Genomic DNA, 14,394 nt, shown 5'->3' with positions numbered 1-14,394 from the left:
CAATCTCTTCAAAACACTAATTGGAACTTCCAGAGGGATTACCTTCTGCTCTATTTTGGGTCCAGTAATTGCAATTGCAGCTGGAGGCAAGGCTGCAGAAAGAACATAAGAACTAGGAGTAGCAGTAGGCAATTCAGCCCCTCGAGCCTGCTTCGTCATTGAGTGCGATCATGGCTGAACTCCTCTCGGCCTCAAAACCACTTTCCTGCCCATTCTCCATAACCCTCTAACACATTATTAATTAAAAATCTGTCTGTCTCCTTAAATTTACTCAATGGCCCGACATCCACTGCACTCTGAGAGTCACAGCCCTTTGAAATAAGTAATTTCTTTTCACCTCTGGTTTAAATCTGCTAGCCCTTATCCTTAAACACCTCCCATTGTAGATTGCCCCACAAGAGGAAGCATTCGCTCTATATCGACTTTGTCAATACCTTTTATCATCTTAGATAGTTCAATTAGATCTCTCATTCTTCTGAACTCGAGAGAGCACAGGCCTAAACTCCTCAATCTCTCTTCATAAGCAAACCCCTCATTTCTGGAATCAATCTAGTGAACCTCCTCTGCATTGCTTCCAATACAACTACATGCCACCTCAAATAAGAGGACCAAAACTGGATTTAGAGATAACAGGAATGTACCATGGTTTTGCAATGTGAGAGCAGATCTTTGTGCAAATTGAGAAGTCAGAGCTCTCTCAGCTGGGTTTGCAGACTGCTTGATTTTTCTCTCTGCCTCCAGCCCCCCTAAAAAACCTATTTGGAGTCAAAATCTGAACTTCTGCATCCAAAAACTGAGCCAAAGTGAGGAAGACCAGTCCCTTAAGTTCTGTCACCAGCATACATAGGAAACTGCAGACCATTGCCCTTACCCCATCCATTTCCACCTATTTACTTCAACTTAATACTCCAACAGTGCTGCTATGCGTGTCATCACTTTATCTTAAACACCATATTTTCAATAAAAGTTGATAAAAATGTAATACTGTGAATAACCTGTACAACATAGTGGGCTGCACAGTGTCACAGTGGTTAGCACTTCTGCCTCACAGCGCCAGGGGCCCAGGTTCAATTTCAGCCTCGGGTGACTGTGCGGAGTTTGCTCTTTCTCCCCGTGTCGGCGTGGGCTTCTTTTGGGTGCTCCGCCTTCCTCCCGCAGTCCAAAGATGTGCAGGTAATAATAATAATCTTTATTGTCACAAGTAGGCTTACATTAACACTGCAATGAAGTTGCTGCGAAAATCCCCCAGTCGCCACATTCCGGCACCTGTTTGGGTACACAGAGGGAGAATTCAGAATGTTCACATTACCTAACAACACGTCTTTGAGGACTTGTGGGAGGAAACCGGAGCGCCCGGAGGAAACGCACGCAGACACAGGGAGAACGTGCAAACTCCGCACAGACAGTGACCCAAGCCAGGAAACGAACCTGGGACCCTGGTGCTGTGAAGCAACAGTGCTAACCACTGTGCTGCTGTACCGCCCCGTTAGGTGGATAGCCCATGCTGAATTGCCTCTTCGTATCCAATGATGTGCAGTTTAGGTGGATTGGCCATGCTGAATTGCCCCTTAGTGTGCAAAGGTTTAGGGCAGGGAGGTGGACCTAAGTCGGGTGCTCTTTCAGAGGGCTGGTGCAGATTTGATGGGCTGAATGGCCTCCTTCTGCACGGTAAGAATTCTAAGGTTAACACTGGACTCCATTAATCTACATGGTACATTTAAAGTGACATATTATAAATCTCATTATGCAGGACTCATTTTCTTCAATGTTCTACTTCTGTAAGTCCGTGTTTTAGTGCCTGATGGTAGGAAATGTGCGGCACGCGTTACTGTGGTTAGCACTGCTGCCTCACAGCGCCAGGGACCTGGGGGCAATTCCGGCCTCGGGTGTCTGAGTGGAGTTAGCAATTTCTCCCTGAGTCTGCGTGGGTTTCCTCCGCGAGCTCCAGTTTCCTCTCACAGTACAAAGGTTGGGTGAATTGGCCATGCTAAATTGCCCTGAGTGTCCAGGGATGTGCAGGTTAGGTTAAGGATTATTGGGATTGGGTGGGGAAGTGGGCTTGGGTGGAGTGCTGTTTTCAGAATGTCGGTGTTGACTTGATGGGCCGAATGGCGTCCTTCTGCATTGTAGGGATTCTACATTCTATGATTCGATGAAATGAGTGAAGTCTATTTTCTGATTATTGACATGACCATGGTAGGTAATCCATTTTTCTTCTTTATTCAATGTTTTCTAAGCATCAAAGCAACATTTCAAAGCGGTAAGGGCAGCACGGTAGCATTCTGGATAGCACAATCGCTTCACAGCTCCAGGGTCCCAGGTTCGATTCCGGCTTGGGTCACTGTCTGTGCGGAGTTTGCAAATCCTCCCCGTGTGTGCGTGAGTTTCCTCCGAGTACTCCGGTTTCCTCCCACAGTCCAAAGGTGTGCAGGTTAGGTGGATTGGCCATGATAAATTGCCCTTAGTGTCCAAAATTGCCCTTAGTGTTGGGTGGGGTTACTGGATTATGGGGATAGGGTGGAGGTGTTGACCTTGGGTAGGATGCTCTTTCCAAGAGCCGGTGCAGACTCGATGGGACGAATGGCCCCTTCTGCACTGTAAATTCTATCTATGTAAAAAAACACAGGCCAAATGTCTGTTATGAAGCTTTAACCTGAATGTTTTTCTTCGAAATGTGAGGTACCCAATCTTTTTTTCCTAATTAATCTCCCCGATGTGTGACCCTCTCCCCCGCAAACGGCGTCAATCCAGGTTCTTTTCCATCGATGTCACGCCCAGTGTCCGAAAGAAAAGAGGCGGGGGTATGGTGAGGAAATCCCAGCAGCTGCCGCTGTCCCCCGACCATGGTGCTTTGGGGTCAGACGTGACCCCAGTGGGCCTGTTCCACCCAGTACAATTTAGCACCCCGGACATGTTCAATTTCTCAGGGGAAGGGTTCAACGATAAACCCCTACTTCTTAGGTTCTTTGCAGGTTATAGTTCAGAAGACCCTGGGCTGGATTCTCTGATCCTGAGGCTAAGTGTTGACGGCATCGTAATCGCTGTCGCGTTTTACGACGGCGTCAACAGGCTCCCACGATCAGCGATCCTGTGCCCCACAGGGGACCAGCATGGTACTGGAGTGACTCACGCAGCTCCAGATGCCGATACCAGCGTCAAACGGGCGCCGCGGGTCTGCGTATGCGCGCTACGGCCGGCGCGAACTTGCACATGCATGTGGGTTGCCTTCTCCACACAGGCCCCGACGCAACATGGCGGAGAGCCACAGGGGCCCGGCGTGGAGGAACATAGGCCACCACCAGGAGAGGCCAGCCTGCCAATCAGTAGGCCCTGATCGCGGGCCAGGCCACAGTGGAGGCCCCCCAGGGTCGGATCCTCCCTACCAGGCCGCCCCCCCCTGCAGGATGAACGTCGAGGTCCCATCGGGTAGGACCACATGTGAATGGCCCCAGCGGGACTCGGCCTATCTCGGTGGCCACTTGGCCCATCGTGCGCGGAGAATCGCCGGGGGCGCTGCGTAGAGTGGCCCCCGACCAGCGCCGCGCCAACCGCGGCGATGCCAATTCCGCCGATCCTCTGGTAACCAGAGAATTGGCCGACTGGCGTCGGAGCTGCGTCGGGTGAATCGCGCCGTCCCTCCCGCCGATTCTCCGACACGGCTCGGGGTCAGAAAATCCCATCCCTCTGTCCCAAACGCTGTCTTCGGGCACCTCTGCCACTGTTCTACACCTGTTTCCGGAGTTATTTTCGGAGCCTTCTGGTGACCAGGCGACAGGTGTGGAGCAGGGATCTGCACCACTGTCTCCCACTGGCACGGGAACCCTGGAGGAGCCTGAGGAGATCCCACCTGTCGATGATCTCGGTGGTGGGATCAAGGCAGGCCTTGGGTAGGTTGATGGGCCCGTGCCGCCCGCCGCACTCAGTGTGATGGAGGATTCGGGCCCAGAGGGCGACTTGCTGAAGGCTGTCAGCCACCCAGTGCCGGGAGCGGAGGGTGTACATGAGGCTCTCTGCAGTGGGGTGCAGGGCTCACTCGTGCCTGACACTGTATCGCTCCTCACCCCCTCTGGGGGACTCCCGGAATCTGGCACATCATAATTGAAGGTTCTTTTGTTTTTCTGCCTCCGTAGATAATTCAGACAATGTCCTATTGAGCCCTCCCCACACCCTCCTTTCCCCTCTCGCCTCCCCCCCCCCCCCCCCCTTCCTTTTCCTTCTGTTAGTACAGAGGTGAGGGTATCTGGTCTCTCCAGCGCAAAGTTTAGTGCTCGTACCGTTTGCTTTTTGTATAACTGTGTTGTGAACTGTTTTAATAATAATACACACCCTCCCCGTATGTTGATACTGAGGGGAGGGTACCCTATTTCCTCAACACAAAATTAGTGTTTGTACCATTTGGCCTTTTATATTTTTTTTACTGTTTTAATAAAAAGATATGGCCAATCCACCTAGCCTGCACATTTGGATTGTGGGGGTGAGACCCATGCAAACAAGGGGAGGATGTGCAAACTCCACAGTGACCTGGGGCCAGAATCAAACCCAAGTTCTCAGCGCTGTGAGGCAGCAGTGCTAACCAATGCGCCACCGTGCCGCCACAGTTGTAACCTGAATTAAGGCAACAAAATGTGCAGGCATCAAAACAAATAGTTTCAATCAGCGATTGAGAGAAACAAAAAAGTCAAAGTAAACATGATTAAAATGACAAAGTAATGTAGAGGTAGAACATGCTGAAAATCCTCAGTTGGTCTGGTAGTATCTGTGGAAACAGAGACAGAGTTAACGGGCGGTATTCTCGGTTTTTCAGACTAAGTGCTGTGGTTGTTGGCACCGGCAGTACCTTTCCCACTGGCCAGATTGACAGGATCCCACGCCAGATTCTGTACTTGGAACCTTATTAATTATACAGAAGCAAGTTCCCCTCCAAGTCACCTGGCAGCTCATTCATCTGCCCTCCATCAGTTGGTGGGTTTGAAGGTCCCTGTGCCGTATTTAAATACCAGTCCAACACAGTCATATCACTCTCTCCAGACCACCCGTCTTCACCAGGCTGTGCAGGATGTCAGCAACCCAGAGGGCAAAGGCTAGCAGCCTCATGAAGAAGTCTGTTCCCCGATTCAACTAATCTCCCCCCAGCTCATCACCTGTGAGGTGCCCATTACCCACGTGGACCCTATATCCACCCCATCTAGAATCTTTGTACATCTTATTCCATCCCCTGGCAGTAAATTATTTATTATCCCTTTGACCCCCCTTGTCTGTGGGCTTTTCATGCAGCATTGTCAGGGTCCACATTCCCTCCCTCGGTTCTCTCTCTCCTTTCCATTTTTCATTTAATTCACCCATTTCCTTGCCCTTTTGCCTGCCATTGTGAGACCTCACCCATTCCCCCACTGCTCCTTGTACAGAACTCCTTAGACATTGTCCCCTCCCCTTTGTCTTTGTCAAGCCACACACTCCTCACCCACCCCCTTCACCCCCCAGCCTCACAACCTCCCCACCACTCCCCGTAAACACCCACCCTGCACTTGGACCTTTGTTGAGGTGGCTACATGAATCCCGCAGAACAGCGCTGTCCAGACAGACTGCTGTTGTGGCACCAGGGGTAAGGAGACCCCAAGTACTCCCCAGGTGCCGTACTCATCTGACTAGAAATTCCTTTCTGACTAGGCGACGCAGGACGGTCCTTGGTTCCAGCAGCACAGCGCTGTCCATGAAGACCAGCACAGCATGGGGATGGAGGGCAGGAACCGATCTGCCCCGGTCTTTGTTGCACTCACCTTGAAAGCTCTGGTGAACCGAGGACTACCTTGTGCATGCCACTCTCCGGCAATTGGGTTTTAGATAGATGTGTTCACGCTGGCATGATGTAAGATTCGAAGGCCGGACAGAAGGCTGGTGGGCAGCTGTTTTAATGAACATTCATGAGAGGCAAATGGCGTTTATGCTACCAGCCAGTGGGAAGGCTGGCCTGCCATTAACCTGCCATTGGGAGTATTGAAACATGATTATACCACAGTGGATTTCTGCCTCTTTCACTCCTGTTGGATTCTCTGCTCCTACCTACAACCAAACCAGCCGCGGGTGGGATGGGAGACATCTGCCAATGTTTTGAGCCGAATATGACTTCTTCTATCCTGTACGGTTGTACCTGTGTTCATAGTATACTAGGCTGTAATGATGCGGAATACCATGTGCCCACTTTCTAACTCTGTGCTCTTTGTTTAATTGGTTGCTTATGGTTGTAGTCCCATTAAAAAGGCGACACTTCTGTCGCATTTCTGTCGCGACACGACGGACTTCCTACAGAAACTCAGCACCCATGGACCAGTTGAACCAGGAACATTCCTCGTCACAATGGCTGTCTCGGCACTCTACACCAGCATCCCCCATGACGACGGCATTGCTGCAACAGCCTCAGTCCTCAACACCGACAACTGCCAATCTCCAGACGCAATTCTGCAACTCATCCGTTTCATTCTAGACCACAACGTCTTCACCTTCGACAACAAATTCTTCATCCAGACGCACGGAACAGCCATGGGGACCAAATTTGCACCTCAATATGCCAACATCTTCATGCACAAGTTTGAACAGGACTTCCTCACCACACAGGACTTTCAACCGATGCTATACACCAGATACATCGATGACATTTTTTTCCTTTGGACCCACGGCGAGACATCACTGAAACGACTACACGATGACATCAATAAGTTCCATCCCACCATCAAACTCACCATGGACTATTCTCCAAATTCAGTTCCATTCTTGGACACACTCGTCTCCATCAAGGACGGTCACCTCAGCACCTCGCTTTACCGCAAGCCCACAGATAATCTCACGATGCTCCACTTCTCCAGCTTTCACCCGAAACACATTAAAGAAGCCATCCCCTATGGACAAGCCCTCCGTATACACAGGATCTGCTCAGACAAGGAGGAGCGCAACAGACACCTACAGATGCTGAAAGATGCCCTCGTACGAACGGGATATGGCGCTCGACTCATTGATCGACAGTTCCACCGCGCCACAGCAAAAAACCGCACCGACCTCCTCAGAAGACAAACACGGGACACCACTGACAGAGTACCCTTCGTCGTCCAGTACTTTCCTGGGGCGGAGAAACTACGACATCTTCTTCGCAGCCTCCAACACATCATCAGCGAGGATGGACATCTTGCCAAGGTCATCCCCACACCCCCACTACTGGCCTTCAAACAACCGCGCAACCTCAAACAAACCATTGTTTGCAGCAAATTACCCAGCCTTCAGAACAGCAACCACAACACCACAAAACCCTGCCAGGGTAATCTCTGCAAGACATGCCAGATCATCGACATGGACACCACCATTACACGTGGAAACACCACCCACCAGGTACGCGGCGCATACTCGTGCGACTCGACCAATGTAGTCTACCTCATACGCTGCAGGAAAGGATGTCCCGAAGCGTGGTACATTGGCGAGACCATGCAGACACTGCGACAACGAATAAACGGGCATCGTGCGACTATCAACAGGCAGGACTGTTCCCTTCCAGTTGGGGAACACTTCAGCAGTCAAGGACATTCAGCCTCTGATCTCCGGGTCAGCATTCTACAAGGAGGCCTTCAGGAGACGCGACAACGCAAAATTGCTGAGCAAAAACTTATAGCTAAGTTCCGCACGCATGAATGCGGACTCAACCGGGATCTGGGATTCATGTCGCATTACATTCGGCCCCCACCAACAAGCCTGGACTTGCAGAGGCCTACCGACTGAACTGGCTTGGGACAATTCACACCTCTTTAACCTGGAGTTACCTCTCTCGCTGCATCTTTGATGATTTGATTGCCTGCAGGTGCTCGCATTCCGGGGCATCTCTGACTGTGTCTATATAAACATTTCTGGAACAAGCCTTTCCATTCACCTGAAGAAGGAGCCGTGCTCCGAAAGCTCGTGTTTGAAACAAACCTGTTGGACTTTAACCTGGTGTTGTAAGACTTCTTACTGTGCTCACCCCAGTCCAACGCCGGCATCTCCACACCATTAAAAAGGAATTATTTACAAAGATTTAAAGGAGTGGCTGGAACCCCTGTAATTTTATTGTCATTTCAATATGTAAGATGGGAAGATAATATGAAGGAAAATTAATCTCTTGTCTTAAATGGAAACTTACTGGGGTTGAAATTTATCTCGGGCAGGAGGAGAATTTCACCCCCACTGACTCTGCATCTGGAAACAAATAGCCAAATAAAATAGCTTTTAAAGAACGGAATTTCAAGTCACATGACCCCATAGATTCAAACACAGTATTCATTTATTTTCCAAAAACAAAACTGAAGTCTGAACTTCGAACCAACGGCGGTCTTACAGGGATTAATTTCCAGGTAACATTTATGACACATGATGCCAACAGATGAATTCCTGATGATTCAGAAGACAGACGTGCATAAAAATGCCGAATATCAGCAACATTAAATCAAAGGTATCTTAGGTCACAGGGTGAGATACGTCGCAGGCCGCCTCCATGTCTGATGTGCTGTCTGGGGTCACACCTAGAAGGAGTGGTAGGCCACATAAGGTAAGAAAGTTAGACACCAGTTAAGTTGACAAGGGTGCAGCACCTAGTTTGGAGGAAGGGCTCAGGGTTTATAGCCACGATTAAACACCTTTTTACCTATATTCCAATCTGCCTCAATCCTCTGAAGGATGTGAGGGATGGGGCTGGGCTGGGCTGGGTGTAGAGGGTGTGCCGGGCGGGGAGTGTGGTCGTCGGTGTTGGAGGATGGCACAGGACAGGGCCCCATAGGCGCTTGAACGTACCACCTTGGGCCCACCCTCAAAGATAGCAGGGAATGATGTAGAAGTGTGAGGCCACCTTGTAGGACAGATTACCCAGTGAGTGATCCATCACCACTCACCAGTTCCATAACCACCACTCCCTAACACCCCCCCCCCCCCCCCCCCCCCCCCCCGGCACACACACACACACACACACACACACAGAAAGGATATATGAGCCTGTGAGATGGAATGGCCAGCACACATGTTGGGATCACCCGGACAGACAGTGGAAGGTGATCCTAAAGGCAGGAGTCAGACTTTGTCGAACGGTGAGGAGCGTGAGAGCTCATCTTACAGCGAATCGTTATCAGCCTTTGTCCCATGGACAAGACTCGCTGATATTGTCAACCCAGGGCCAACACCCTGTGGTGATGCTGGTTAGGACCCTCGGAGGGAGGAGTGGGAGCTGGGGTGGTGGGATGGAATGAAGGGAGGAGGGACAGGGAAGGTGCAGTTAAGGGAGGAGGTACAGGGGAGGAGGTGAGTGGCTAAAGGGAAGGGACACCACTTGAAAGGGTGGGAGGGGGTATGGAGAGGCGGGACAGGGTGATGGAGCTGCCATTGACCAGCCATCCCTGTTAGCAAAGCGGGGGATGCTGAGGATGTCCCATGTGCGGTGGCCCTGGAGCACACTTCTGGGTGGCCTGCTGTGCTCGCCTGAGTTCTTTGCCCGGATCTTCCTGGCCATACCCTTCGTCAAATAATGCCTGCTGTTCTTCCTCCTCCAACATGACCTCCTCTTCTGCTTGATGTTAGAGACCCTCCACGGGGCTATATGAGAGTGCACCACTGGAGAGGTCCAGGCATCAGAAGCGCATCTTGAGGACGCCAATTAACTGCTCAATGATCCTCCTGGTTGCTACATGTGTGTTGTTATAATTGGTCTCCCCGTCTTTCTGGGACCCCTGCATAGGCATCATTAACCAAGATCTCAGTGGGTAACCCTTGTTGTCCTTGAGCCAACACCTCACCCGAGGGAGAAACTTGAAGATGTTGGAACCAATGGGTTTGTCAGGATGTATGTGTTGTGCACGCTGCCTGGCTATCAGGCGAAGATGTGAATGATGCACAGCTTGTGGTCAGACACCAACTGCACACTTAAGGAGTGGAACCCCTTCTATTTGATGAAGGGCACCCGCTGATGAGCCAGTACTCGTAGGGGAACATGTGTGCCATCGATCACTCCTTGGACCTGGGGTATGCCGGTGACAGCGGCAAATCCTGCTGCCCAGGCCTCCTGGTGTGCCTGGTCCAGACTGAAATTTATATCGTCCTCTGCCCGGGCACATAAGGCATCTGTCACAGCACAGATGCACCTGTGTGCGGATGTCCCTGTTTGTAAAGAGTGCCTAAGTGCCTTCCGCTTTAGAGGGGTGGAGCATCGTGGAGGCACAGAGCATACTGCGTCCAATGCACTAAATGAATTTAAATTAATGCAAATGCTGGTTTTGCATGCCCCCACCTGCGTGGGGAGCAAACCTCATTCCCACCACCAGGGAGGGAACGAAGCATGGTGTCAAAAAGCCGCCGGGTGTGAACTGGATGCCCGATTTTTCCTCCAATTGCGATTTATATATCTGGGATTGCAAGGCAGAGAATCCAGCCCAATAGATCCACAAATAAAGAGATTGGCATATTGGGTGAAGAGGAATGAAGATGCGTGGAAGAATGTGAATATAAGTACAATTATATGGAAACCTCAGTATAAATTGCCACCCACTTTCTCAACTTAACTTGATAATGAAGCATTTTGGATTTGTAATCTCACATTCAACACACAAAATATGGACGAATTAGATACGGATAAAGAATATTCATGTATTCAAGTGATCAAACACAGTCGGAACTTCATATTATAGATGAGAATATGTTTAATCATAACCTTCACAATTCCAATAGGTTGGTTATAGATTATATACCAATATTACATTCCTTCTCTGGTAGCTTAGCTCTGTGTGAAAATGAATGACATCTGTCACTATGTTATGTATGGAGATGGTGGCCGGGATTCTCTGAGCCTCTGCGCCGAAATGGTGCTCGGCGCGGGGGCGGAGAATGGGGCATCGGACCCGATTACGGAAACTTCTGCCGACCAGAGAATCTACGGCAGTCGCGCGCATGTGGTCGATGCGGTGCCGCTTGGGGACCGTTGAAAGAGGCCACGCGGCGATTCACCGCGGTCGACCGCCCGAGTTCCCACCGTCATGGTTCACGTATTGTTCCACTCGGCGGGAGCTCGGCGTTGCGGTTGTGGTGGCTGTCCTGGTGGGGGGGGGGGGCGGTCTCTGGGGGGGAGCCTCCACGACAGCCAAGCCCACGATCGGGGGGGGGGTGGGCACTGATTGCCGGGCGTGCGTGCGCAATCTGGGCGGGCCTACCTTCTTCCCCGCAGGTCCGCTGTGTGTCGCGCGGGCCTGGCGTGGATCGGCCGCGCGCACATGCGTGGACCCGCGGCCAGCAGTGCTGGGCTGTAATTCGGTGGCTGGATCAACGCAAAGCACTCTGGCACCATGCTGGTCCCCTGTGGGCCACGGAATTACTGAGCCAAGAGGCCCGTTGATGCCGGCGTGAAACACTCCGGTGTTTACGCCGGCGACAACTCTTAGCCACGTTTTTTGGAGAATCCCGGCCAGTGTTTTTCAAATTTCTTGTATTTGAAAAGTATTCCATTTTATTAATTGTTTGCTCGCTGTACCTCGAGTGGTTTGACAGTCTGACTCGTGGTGTTGTGTCGAGAATTCCTGCTTTTTCTGTGAGTAGTGTTTTCAACCCACAAAATTGTCCAGGAGTCTCAAAGAGTTTAAAGATGGACACTGCTCCGAATAACTCTGGACTACATATTCTACGGTCATCAAAAAATTGACTTTTCTCTCATTTGTTTTGCATACATTTATTACTTACAGAAATATTGGAGATGAGACATAAAATCTGTTTGGCTGATGGATCTTAATTCACCAGAAGTCTTGTTTCCCCTTTCATCCTTGTGTGTGCAGACCTACATTAATTGGCTTCTGGTCAAGAAATGTCTTGATTTTAAAATTATCATCCTTATTTCCAAATCCCTTCATGGCCTAACCCTTCCCTTTCTAATCTCCTCCTGCCCACAACTCTCCTGTATCCCTCTAGTTTGGGTCTCTTGTGCCTTCCCAATTATAATTGATCCACCATTGGCAGCTGTGCTTTCAGTTGCCTTGGTCCCAGATTCTGGAACTTCCTCCCTCTTTACTTCACTTTCTGCCTTTAAGACACTTGTCAAACACCTTTGTTTTCACAAAGCATTTAGTTACCTGACTATAATAACTCAGAAGGAAGCTGTCATTAATGAAGATGAATTTATTTACATATTTACACGAGCCTGCACAATGCAGCATCTCACTCGCAGTGTAATCCTAGCTGGGAGGATTTATGTCAGACCCTGAGTTTATACCTTGCTCACATAACAAGCCCAGATGGTTGGACTTTGCACTCTACCCAGGGAGCTCGTACTCCATTAGTCCCACAAGGAGATCGATGATTGTTTCCCCAAGGTCGTAGGGGTTATGACACTGACCTACTATTGTCATGTGTGGCTAATTGTCATACGTTGATTTATAATGCACCTGTGAAGCACCTTGGATGTTTTGTTATGTGAGAGATGCTATAAAATTAGAAATTGTTGTTAAATGCAGGAGGCCATGTGATGAAATGTCAGTCAAATCAGAGTTGCCATTCCTAACTATGGGGTATTTATTTGTCAGTACAGTTAGGTTTCTAACCACTTAACCTACTTTACTCTCTTTGGCATTGCCCTCTCCTTCTGCTTAGTCACACACTTGACAATCCTGCTAATATCAGTGACTCACTGCCCAAAGTAAACTCCTGTCGGAAGAGCCTGGGATTTGAAGCTGTGTTTCACGTTCAGGCACTTCCAGTCCCCGCTGAGGTGTTTCAGAACAAAATGGCACGATTGTAAAGGGGCTGGTTTAGCACAAGGGGCTGGTTTAGCACAGTGGGCTAAGCAGCTGGCTTGTAATGCAGAACAAGGCCAGCAACGTGGGTTCAATTCCTGTACCGGCCTCCCCGAACAGGCGCCGGAATGTGGCAACTAGGGGCTTTTCACAGTAACTTCATTGAAGCCTACTTGTGACAATAAGTGACTATTATTATTAAATGAGAGACCCGAGGTCCCATACCACCACTGGGAGCTGCCATTCATTCTCTGGTCTGACATTAAATGTTCACTGTATGCCGTGTAGATAACTTAACTCACCTTTATCACAATGGAGTATATTTTAACTATGCACAGGTGGGCATTAATTTATCTGCTTTTCATCAGAAGATAACAGATGAATTTACATTCATACACTGTGGCATTATTTCATTATTTTGCATGATGTTTGCGAGCTGTACGATGGTTTTCCATTTATACCTACAATAATTGCTTCAGGCTGATTAATTCCACCCTATAGTTATTAAAATCTTAGAACACCATCCTATATTAATTTCTAAAGTCATCATTTCAAAAGAAGTTAGCAATAACAATGAAGAGAAAATCTTCTCATGTTCAATTAAGCTGAATGTCAAGCAGCTTGTTCAAATGCATTCCTAAATTCAGCACATGGACTGCACGAGCTACCGTTTCTTGCATCAACGGCTTGTATTCACTTCATGAATCTGTGACACAAGCTGCAAAAGATAGAACACTGGGTGGGAGACTCAATCCTGTTTACCAGTGCATTGGCCGTGAGATTTAGCAATTTGGAATAAACTTTGCAGGTCAGTAGAGGGAATATGCTATCCTGTGTGTCCCTTCATATTTCTCTTCATAAACAAATTAAAATTAGGAAACAGCAATATCATCATTATGACTTCCAGATGTTGGTTTAAATGAAACAGTGTGCACACTCTCCTGATTAGTTGCATAGTGGGGTCCTGACACTAAAACAAACTACTGTAATTCTGGAGTTTATTATCAAGGCGCTCAAGACATGTTTCATGCTGCTTTCAGACTATACATGATGCAAGGCTGCAAAATGAATTACATTCTTGAGTTATTGCCTCCCTGTCCTCTTTGTTCTGAAAATGTCTTTTTTTGTCCACCTATATAACTAATTAAGACAATATGTCGTAGGGGTAACATGTGACATTAAATAAACTGTTATGCTACAATATGGGCATTCCTTCAAACTGCATGAGTTATGTAGGCCATGCGGTCAGCAGGTTAATTCCTGCAGCATTTCCCTGTCTCACTCCACTTTTTATACCAATGCACGTCTTTTCAAATCTGTTTCTCCTGCTCATTTCTGGAGACCTTATTTTATTGTGAGACTCTGTTGTCTATCAATACCGACTGACCGGTGCTCTGTTCTTGTTGACACGTATTCTATTCCTGGTGGCCATGCAATACTGAAGAGACTGCACATTGCAGTTTGTCACAGTGTAAATGTGTATGTATGAACTCATCTAAAACAAAAGGTGTGGAAGATCATTAAGACCCTACACAATGAAAGCTGCAACCTTTCTCACTCAGCTCCCTCACCTCTACTAATGCAGTCCTTAACACATGTTAGAAAAGCCACATTAGAAATG

Source organism: Scyliorhinus canicula, chromosome 11 (assembly GCF_902713615.1).
Source record: "Scyliorhinus canicula chromosome 11, sScyCan1.1, whole genome shotgun sequence".
Classification (NCBI taxonomy): domain Eukaryota; kingdom Metazoa; phylum Chordata; class Chondrichthyes; order Carcharhiniformes; family Scyliorhinidae; genus Scyliorhinus; species Scyliorhinus canicula.
The sequence above is the reverse complement of the archived record's forward strand: the minus strand, read 5'-3'. Positions refer to the sequence as shown.